Below are 10933 nucleotides of genomic sequence, written 5' to 3'. Positions count from 1 at the left end.
AATCTCCCTCTCTGGAGATATTTAAGAACAGGTTAGATAGACATCTGTCAGGGATGGTGTAGACGGAGCTTGATCCTGCCTTGAGGGCGGGGGGCTGGACTCGATGACCTCTCGAGGTCCCTTCCAGTCCTATTATTCTATGATTCTATGAATTCCCATGAGCCCTTGGGAAAAAACAGGAAGGCAGGACTCTGGCGAGAGAGACAGACTGCGGTGTCCATATCAACGCAGGACCAGAGATTGGTGTGGCCAGCACAAAGGCCTACACGAGCCAGTTTGTTTCTCTGGTGATGTTTGCCCTCATGATGTGCGATGATAGAATTTCTATGCAAGAAAGACGCAAAGAGATAATACGTGGTCTAAAGGTATTACCAGATTTGATCAAAGAAGTGCTGAGTATGGATGATGAGATCCAAAAACTGGCAACAGAGCTTTACCATCAGAAGTCTGTCTTAATTATGGGACGTGGCTATCACTATGCTACATGTCTTGAGGGAGCTCTGAAAATTAAAGAAATCACATACATGCCCTCGGGAGGTATAATGGCTGGTGAGCTGAAACATGGTCCCCTCGCCCTGGTAGACATGCCTGTTATCATGATCATCATGAGGGACCACACATATGCAAAGTGCCAGACTGCTCTCCAGCAGTTTATTTCACGGCAGGGACAACCGGTAGTGATTTGTGATAAGGAAGACACAGAGACAATTATGAACAATAAGAGGACAATCAAAGTTCCTCATTCTGTGGACTGTCTGCAAGGAATCCTGAGCGTGATCCCTTTACAGCTTCTGGCTTTCCACCTTGCAGTGCTCAGAGGCTATGACGTTGATTTTCCAAGAAGTCAGGCCTCCTCAGAGGTTGACATATGATATGGTTGGAGTCAGCAGTGAGGTGTCCATTCCCACAGTACACCGTGGAGTGGTTGTGTTAAAAGATGTTAAAGCACCTGAGACATCCAACCCAGATGATGTATCCTCTAAGCATGAACTCAGGTGTTCGACATGGTGGTGCTCACCTCATGCTGTATGCCTAAATTATACCTATTCTAATGGGCCTATACTTTACCCTCCATTGGCTATTAATACAACCAACAGTAGGCAATAGTATTGTATTGTATTGTATTTCTTCTTGATACTGGTTCCTTAATGGGGACATTAAGGATTTTTCTGGTGGGGGGAGAATGTAGCCCCCTTATTAAAGGGGCCTCTGTTTTATTCTGAAACGACCCTGGTGCTACAATCCAGACTACAATTCCCATGAGCCCTTGGGAAAAAACAGGAAGGAAGGACTCTGGTGAGAGAGAGGAGGCTCTCCATGTGCTTGAAGAAGAGGCCTAGCAGTCTGGGACTCGGCCTTGCAGTTTGGAACCAAAGGGGGAGCCAGGCTGCTGCCAAGGACATTGACCCAGTGCAGGGGCTGTTGCAGTGCAGCTACAGACCGTTGCCTGTTGAAACTGGGAGTTAGCAGGCTGCTTTATATAGGCCCAGCATGAGGCAGTAAGTTTTGGGCCTTGTTGGAAAAGTGCTGCCTGGGACAGAGCTGCTGTTTAGCCTGGACAGAATCTCCACTACAGCTGCAACATCAGCGCGCCAACGCAAGCAAGTGTCTGTGACTGAGTCTAGGGGTGTGCACACTCTGGGGTGGGGTCACCATTAGTACAAATGGTAGCTGTATAAGCTTCAATTATTGTTATGTGTTTTGTTAATGCTATTCATTTCTAATTCTGTTAATCCCTGTTTATTTAAGTTAAGTAAAGATGGTTTATTTTAAAGTATTCTATTAGATGTATATGATTTGTAGTTGTTGTTTTGGATCCATATTATAGTTGGAATGAGTATATTCCTGGAGGCTCTCAAGGCACACCAGTGTGTGTACAAGGCCGGCCAGGTGGAGGCACTGCCATTTTACATTCATTGCCAGCAAGGGGGTGGATAGGGCTTTCCCCAACTAAACACCATCACCACTGGGGTGCTCAGGAGCTCTTTTAGGTTAAAACATCAGGTGCCCAGGCACACCTGTGAGTGTGACCTGTTCCCCAGTAACCCGGGGAGGAAAAAGGGGGGTTACATACATAAGGGGGCAAATTATTTCCTGGTGTATCTCCTCTGGACCTATGTTACACTAGAGATGAATCCTGTCCAATGGCCCGTTTTCCATCAGGAACACTCCAAAATTGGACTACAAGCATAGGTGCCAACTGCATGGGTGTCCCAAGGCTATGGCACTCTCAGAAAAAATTAGTGGGTACTCAGCACCCATCAGCAGTCAGTTCCCTCTCTCTTCCAGTGCCTCCTGCCCACCACAATCAGCTGTTCTGCTGTAGGCAGGAGATACAGGCGAAAGAGTGGGAACAGGGTGGGTGCAGAACTGGGTGGGAAGAAGTGGGGTGCGAATGGAGTCAGGTGGGAATAGAGTAGGGGTGGGGTTGGGGGAAGAGGTCAGGTGGGGACACTGTCTTTGGGAGTTGCAGAGACTGGGACAACACCCGCTGCATTGCAAGCCCTAACCCCCCTCTCATCCTGTCTCTTCTCACCCCTGCAAAACCCCCATCTCACCCTTACTCTGCCCCTCCCCATCGCACCCCTTTCTCCAAGCCCCCTCCCTGAGAGATGTGTCCCAGAGAATTACCGGGGGCCAGTAGGGATTGGGTGCCCCCACACTGACCGCAGCAGCCAGAAGTGGAGCGACTCAGTCCCAGCCTGCTGCATTACCCCAAAATCAGCTCCCAGCCTTATTACTCGGGGGAGCGGAGCCTGGTGCTCTGCTTCCTGTCACAATAGTGAAGAGGAATGACCCAGATGGGAGATGGCAGAGTGGAGCAGGCTCAGGGTGAGTCGCTTTGCTTCCTGTGGCTCCCACTGCTGCTGGTGAGTGCAGGTGTGGACCTAGCTCCTGCTGCTGTCACCATGCCCCGGTAATCCCGCAGGCTGCCTTGGACCCCATAAGCCCACCCCAAAGCATCAGGCCTGGGGTGGCTGCCCCAAACTATCGAAGGGGGGCCTAGGGCAAAGCAGGGCACTGAGCACCTCCTAGGTGCTGGAGGAAGCTGGTGCCTATGTCTATAAGTTAAGTTTCTTACCATTTCTGAATCAAGGGATCCTATATCCTCAAGGGAAACACCTTTATAGCTTCTTCAGTTGGATCTGGTCTGAATTAAATGGAAGAGTTCACCCAGCAAACTGCCAAAGTACACAGGTTTCACAAAGAATTATGAAAAGTAGACAAGGGGAGGAAAAAAACAGATGATTGATTAAACAAAAGTGTAGGCTACTTGCAAACCTGATGTCTATCTATAATTATTGGCTTATAATGATAGTGAAAATGCCAGGTGCAAATATAAAAGAAAATCATTGCTCAGATCTAACTACATAAGTTCCATATGTTAAGTTAATAGGCTTCCAATAATTTATCATATTTTCTGTCTAGACATTGCAGTGCACGTGAATGAGAACATTTTCATGTCATTTTTCTCTTCTTCTTTTGGCCAACATTCCTTTTCTCCTTTTTCTTCCTTTGGGCTCTCTCCACTTTCAAAAAATAAAATGAATAAATAGCACAGGATCATAATAACTTTTTCATGACTTACCAGGGACTGTGGAGTTTCAGGAATTAGTGAGGTGACACATCCATATGTTTTGAGTTGAACACACTGCAGTACCCATTTTTCTCCCTGTGCATGTAAGATAAGCTACATATCTATAAACAGATCCAAGATAGCAGCTATAGAATTTAAAATAGTCAGGGCTTGTTTTTCATCTGTTCTTTTTCATCTGGATTGTGCATGAATTATCAGATGAGGCAACAATTCTTTTAGTATGAGAGCAGATTTTTCAACTATTTTGGGGTCACCGCTATCCATTTAGTTAAGAAAGTTCCTAAACTCAGGATTATTCTGCTATGCTTATAGTTTGAAAGGGACGGCAAACTTTTCCCATAAGTGAAATCTTTTAAAAACTGTTTGCAATTTATTTTAAAACCTTAGGGGTTCTTTCTCCAAAGAACCCTGAATTGCCATGTCCATGAACTTCAATGGAGATATTCCGACTTATGCCAGCTGAGGTTGTAGTACAGGGATGGGGAACCTTTTTTGAGTCAGGGGCCTCTGACCTACAGAAAAATAAGTCAGGCAGGGGGCAGTGGAGGTTGAATAGCAGTGTGGCCTCCCCAATTCTGAGGAGGAGGAGCCCTGAGCCCCAGAGGCCGGATCCAGGTAAACCAGGGACCACATCTGGCTCTGAGCCTTAGGTTCTCCACCCCGCTGTAGTAGGATATGCTGAAATGGTGCTCTGTTGCAGTTTCTTAGTTCTTTTCCTCTTCAGCTCACAACAGAAGAAGTAGAGAGATGGCACGTTTACCTATCAAGCACTGCAGTTTTGCATGCCCTTTGTAGCACAGATGAGGTGAATTGTGTTACAGGCAGTCCCCGACTTACGCGGATCCGACTTATGTCGGATCCGCACTTACGAATGGGGCTTTCTCGCCCCGGAGGTCGAGGTGGCGGATTGCTACTTGCGAGCTCCGGGGCGAGAAAGCCCCGTTCGTAAGCTGCTCCGGTGCCCCTGGTCTGCTGGAGCAAAGCCTCAGAAGCGCGGGGAACCGCCGCTGCTGCCGCTTGAGACCCGGTGCCTGTGGTCTGCTGGGGTCGGTCCCCAGCAGACCACAGGCACCGGGACTGAAGCCGCAGCCGCGGGGGGGAGGGGTCCCGCGCCTCTGAGACTTTGCCAGAGCAAAGCCTCAGATACGCGGCACCCTGCTGCCGCTGCTGCTCTGCTCCCCGTGTCCCTGGTCTGCTGGGGGGGGGGGGCGCGGATAGTGTGCCCCCCCCAGCAGACCAGGCTTTTGTTTTGGACCCTGGAGCAGAGCAGCTGGGGCGCTGCGGATTGGTCCTGCAGCACCCGCTCTGGGCACTACTGGACCAACCCGGCAGCATCCCAGCTGCTCTGCCCCAGGTCCTGATTCAGCCGCTGCTGGTCAGTTTCAGCAGTGGCTGAATCAGGACGCCTGGGGCAGAGCAGCTGGGGTGCTGCTGGGTTGGTCCAGTAGCGCCGAGGGGTGCTACTGGAGCAACCCAGCAGCACCTCAGTTGCTCTGCTCCAGGCGTCCCCAAGTCAGCCGCTGCTGAAACTGACCAGCACTGACTACAGGAAGCCCGAGGCAGAGTTGCTCTGCCCCAGGCTTCCTGGAATCAGCGCTCATCAGTTTCAGCAGCAGCTGACTTGGGGAAGCTTGGGGTTCTTAAGTTGAATCTGTATGTAAGTCAGAACTGGCGGTCAGTTTCAGCAGCGGCTGAATCTGGACGCCAGTTCCGACTTACATATAGATTCAACTTAAGAACAAACCTACAGTCCCTATCTTGTACGTAACCCGGGGACTGCCTGTATTGCACTTTGAAATAGCAGTAGTCCAAAGCATACATAGGCTATTGGTCACACTATAGCTGTAGTAGTCAACATATATGCTATGTTGCTCAGGGATGTGAATTAGACCCTCTCCTGGACTATATAATTTATGCCAATTTAAGCACCCATGTGGACAGCACTATTTTGGCGGGAGAACGTCTCCTGCCAAGATAGCTACTGCCACTCATGGGGGCTGGAGACATTAAGCTCTCTCCTGTCAGCTTAGAGTATCTTACACAGAGAGCTTACAGCAGCTCAGCCTGCATGGCTAAATCACACCCCTGAGTGACATAACTCATGTTGACTTACACAGAAGTGTAGTCATCACCTAGTGTACTTTCAGTGCTCAGCAGCAGGGCCCACACGGACGATTTGTGCATTGCCCAAATTGCTGCTCAGCGAGTGCTCATGGAGACAGTCCTTCATCACCAAGGTATCTGAAGGCTTTCTGTGAAAAGTGAACAAAAATCTCTCTTCCAGCCCTGTTCCTTTCAGGAGTAATGTTATCTGGCCAAGCAGTCAACTGGTGTAAACTGGCATAAAGTCAATGGAACTACACTGATCTCTACAAACTGAGGATCTGATCCATTGCTAGGATTGGAGGGGGGTGGGCGGGGGAGAGGAAGAGAATTTGACTCATACTTGCTTTCTTGGAGGATAAAAAAGCTTTGATTACTTCTCACTGAAGAACCGCTATACCTCTGGGGAAAGAACTCGGATTTATTCAGGCTCATGCGGCAACAAAAGTCTCAACTGCAACTGTATGTCAACTGTATCGTTTTTATTTTTAATTATGACATGTAAATCAGAAAGTACAGTGGGACAGATTCTGCTCTCACTTACAAAGGTGTGCAGCAGAAGCTGAAGTCAATGAAATGACACAGATGTGTAAACGAGATCAGAAATCAGTCTGACTGTTGTGTTTCAGTCATAGTGTTGGCTATTATGTTTGAGAGCATTTGAATGTTTGGCTGGTTTAGTTGCATGAATTTAATTTTTTTTTTAAAAGTTTGTTCTTATTCCTATTGGCCATCTGTTTTATAGAAATGTCACTCATTGGTTTGAACCCAGGTTGGAAGGGACTCTGAAGGAACAGAACCAACTACAGCTTGTGATCAGTGCATGACACTAGGTTTCTTTTGCACAGTTAGAACAATCTAATAGCATTTTTAAATAGTCAATATATCAGACAATACAACTGCATTTTATCAGTCCATAGAAGCATTTCTCAAATTCATAGGCTACGTCTACATTGGCCCCTTTTCCGGAAGGGGCATGTTAATTTCACGAGTTGTAATAGGGAAATCCGCGGGGGATTTAAATATCCCCCGCGGCATTTAAATAAAAATGTCCGCCGCTTTTTTCCGGCTTTTAGAAAAGCCGGAAAAGAGCGTCTACACTGGCCCCGATCCTCCGGAAAAAGCGCCCTTTTCCGGAGGATCTTATTCCTATTTTGAATTTGGAGTAGGAATAAGATCCTCCGGAAAAGGGCGCTTTTTCCGGAGGATCGGGGCCAGTGTAGACGCTCTTTTCCGGCTTTTCTAAAAGCCGGAAAAAAGCGGCGGACATTTTTATTTAAATGCCGCGGGGGATATTTAAATCCCCCGCGGATTTCCCTATTACGACTCATGAAATTAACATGCCCCTTCCGGAAAAGGGGCCAATGTAGACGAGCCCCTTATGAATAACAGTAGCATTATGGAAACAATCTAGGTCCTAGATAGTTTTGCTGCACTTTTAATTTTCTCTTTTCTACATCCCCCACATATTTTATGCAGATATATCATTGCTAGGTTTTTATTTTCTTCTGTTTTATTCCTGGTTTGTCCTGTAGATTTATATGTCTTTTCTGCTTTAATGAAGTCAGAATATCTTTCCTGTCCTCTAGTCTGAGGCACAGAATACTTAGTTATGTGTGCCTTGAATCTAACTGACCAGTTCTGAATTGGGTTGAGTGGTGGGAATTTTTGCCAAGAGTTAAAAACCTGGATTTAACAAAAGATATTTGGTTGGTACTTGACTTATGCTCGCTGTCAACTGTCAGGACTCTAAAGGGTACGGCTACACAGAAGCATTATTTCAGAAAAACTGACATTATTTCAAAATAACATAGTGTCTACACAGCAAGCCACTATTTTGAAATAATGTCAAGAGGGAGGACTTCTTACTCTGACTCCTGTAACCCTCATTTCACGAGGAGTAAGGGAAGTCAAGGAAGAGTGTTCTTCCTTCATCTTCCTGCTGTGTAGACAGCGCCTAAAGCTAAATTAAGCTATTTCAACTTAAGCTACACAATTGATGTAGCTGAAGTTGTGCATTTTAATTTGACTTTTGCCCTGCTGTGTAGACATGTCCTAACCGCCATTAGAGATTTCAAGACTGCAAAACAATAAAATACAAGATTTGCAAATTCAAAGAAATATAAGTACTTACATGGGGAGCAGAAATTTGATAACAGGACTTTTCAACCTGGCAAACAAAGGTATAATAAGATTCAAAGTATGGAATTTGAAACTAGGCAAATTCAGAAGAGCACATTTTTTGCATTGAGAGGAATTTACCACTAGAACAATTTCCCAAGGGATGAGGTGGAATCTGTATTACTAGAAATGTTTAAATCAAGATTGAACTTTTTTCTCTAAAAGATAAGCTTTATTGCAAACAGCAATTAATTCAGAGAAATCTTATGGCTTGAGTTATACAGGAGGTCAGACTAGCTCAGTGGTCACCAACCAGTAGATCGGGATCTAAAAGTAGATCTTGGAGCCCCTGACAAGTGATCCTGATTGATTTGGCCAGGAAGCTATCAAACACTGACACTTCAGTTGCCCCTTTACCCACTGTCATGCTGCTCCTGCCCTCTGCCTTGTAGCTGACCCCTTGGGAACCTCTTGCCTGCTGTGCAGGGTGTGGGAGGGAGAAGAAGGGGGTGCTGATGTCAGGATGTCCCTCAACACTCCCCCTCCCCCAGACTCCTGTACCCTATCTCCACACAGAGAGAAGGAGATGGAGGGAGCTTGGCAATTTAAATCTGTGTGGCTATGTCTACACTACAAGGTTTTTGCGCAAAAACTAGTGGAGCGTCCTCATCTCAAGCACATTTTTGCACAGCTGAATCGGCAGAACGGAGGGCTTTTACTGGTAGAGTTATTCCTCTTCCCATGAGGAATAACTCCTTTTTGCGCGACAGCTCTTGTGCAAAAAGGCAAATATGGATGCTCCAGAGGGATTTTTTCACAAGAAACCCCTTCCGCAAAAGGCTTCTTGCGCAAAAACCCTGCAGTGTAGATGAAGCCTATGTGTGTCTATCTTTCTCCTACACACAGGCTACGTCTAGACTACAGGTTTCTTTCAGAAGAAGCTTTTTTTGGAAGAGATCTTCCGAAAAAACTTCTTCCAAAAGAGAGCGTCCACACTGCAAAAGTGCATCGAAAAAGTGATCTGCTTTTTCGAAAGATAGCATCCAGACTGAATGGACACTCTCTCACATGTAAGCTGTGATTGCTGTGGATAAAATGGCCACCAGGGCACCTGTGCTTTTTCCTTTTTCCTCTTCTTCTGAAAGATCTCCCTCTTCCCCATCCACACACGCCTTTTTGCGAAAGAGCTCTTTCGCAAAAAGGTTTCTTCCTCATAGAATGAAGATTACCGTGTTTTAGTGTATATAGCCTGCGGGTTACACAAAATTTTACAAACCCTGTCCCCCGCCCCCCCGCAGGTTATACTCGTCCGCATGTAATACAGGGGTTTTTTTTACTGAAAGAGCAGGAAGACAAGACTGATTCTTACTTGACAAAAGCAGCATATTTTAATTTAATAATTGAGGCAGTTATGTTAAATACATTAAAATACATTCTACTAATAAATAGATGGTAAAACTATTTAAAAGAAAGCCATCTTTGCATTTTCATAAAATATGTAAGTTCATTTACTCTGAGCTCTAGAATCAGCGCCAGCATCCTCCTCCTCAGCATCTGTGTTTTCAAAACCATCAAAACTTTCATCGTAGTCACTGTCACAAAAAAATCCATAAAATCCGTAGCCAAGGCTAGGTGAACTTCGGTGACAGCTGATGTCTGTGGTGCTGAATCAGAATCGCTGTCGTAGTCGGATTCAGAGCTAGAATAGTCAACGTCGGGAAGAATGTCACATTTACAGAACCCATTGCGAATAGTAGCCGGTTTTATTCTGTCTCAAGCAGCCAAAACCCATCACCAAACTTCCACGTAAGTTGCACGGCGCTGTCGACCTGCTGGAGTGAACATGTGCCCCCCATTTGTCATCCAATTGTCCTGTTCCTCTCAGATGAAGCATTTGAATAGGTGGTTGACAGCCACATCAAGCAGTTGCAACTTGCCGGTCAGCCCACCTGGAATTATGGCCATATGTACACCCACGGAGTTTATATGTTTCTGAACTGAAGTTTCTTTGTGGGTGGCCAAGGAATCTAAAACCATCAGAGATTAAGGATTAAAAAAAACACCTTTTCATGCCCGAAAGCCGCTGTCTGTCCATGTTTTCATAAAATCTGTGTTCATTCAGCCCTTTCTGTTACAAACCACACAAATGCCATCCAGCAGTTTCTCTCTGGGCATCGTTACCCTCTTAAAAATCACCATAGGTTTTAATTTATCACCATTTTCCGTGTATGCCAACACTACAGTAAAACAGGTGCGTTCTGTGGTTGCTACACAGACCGTTTTTGTTCCCGTTTCTGCTTCCGCAACAGACCAAGTAGCAGGTATGTCAAAGGATATGGGTACCTCATCCATGTTAATAACGTTGCTTGGTTGCAAGCCTACCGGTCAATTTCTTTATGTACAAAAGTTTTAAAATGATCAATTTTCTTTTTCCATTTGTTGGGAAGCTGTTGGCCAGCAGATGTCCATGTGTGAAATGACAGATTGTTTCTCCGCATAAATTTGTATACCCAATTTCCCGAGCCCCCCTTAAAATAATAGATTTTCTGTCCCATAATCATAAGTCGAGCCTTGAGTTGTATGGCTGCCATTGACACCACCCGTTTGCTCTCTCTCTGCACAAACCCACTTCAACAAGTTTTCTTCCAGGTTTGGCCACTTGGCTTTCTTTCTGCATCGTGGTCTTTTCCTAGGGTGTAATTTTTCAAGCTCTGCTTCTTCCTTTCTCCACTCCCGAACAGACTTTTCATTCACAGAGTATTTTCTCCCTGCGGCTCTGTTTCCATTGTCCTTTGCATATGTCACAAGACACAATTTAAAATCGGCTGTGTAGGATTTGCGTTTAGGCATGTTTAAAAAGTGTAAAAAGTTTAAAATACTTTTTAAAAATTCAGTACAAGTTAAAACTACTACAGGAATAAATGGATGGTAAAACGGTGATTAAAAGGGGTTGTACACCAGCGATAAGGGTTGAAGCATATTTACTGCTCAGCATTATCAGCTGCAGCTCATTAACACTTCATTACAGGTGCTGTTCATTAACAGTAACCATGGTTCATCTCCCGCGGGCTATACACGCATGTGGGGTATGTAAGACTATTTCTACTCAAT

General features: G+C 45.6%; 1 pseudogene; it reads left to right on the top strand.

The window, feature by feature from the left end:
• Positions 1-305: 305 nt before the first annotated feature.
• Positions 306-872, top strand: LOC142826817 (glutamine--fructose-6-phosphate aminotransferase [isomerizing] 1 pseudogene; annotated as a pseudogene).
• Positions 873-10933: the final 10061 nt, after the last annotated feature.

This window comes from Pelodiscus sinensis, chromosome 1 (genome assembly GCF_052426305.1).
Source record: "Pelodiscus sinensis isolate ZL-2025 chromosome 1, ASM5242630v1, whole genome shotgun sequence".
Taxonomy (NCBI): domain Eukaryota; kingdom Metazoa; phylum Chordata; order Testudines; family Trionychidae; genus Pelodiscus; species Pelodiscus sinensis.
Note: the sequence above shows the minus strand (reverse complement) of the source record. Positions and strands in the feature narration are given on the sequence as shown.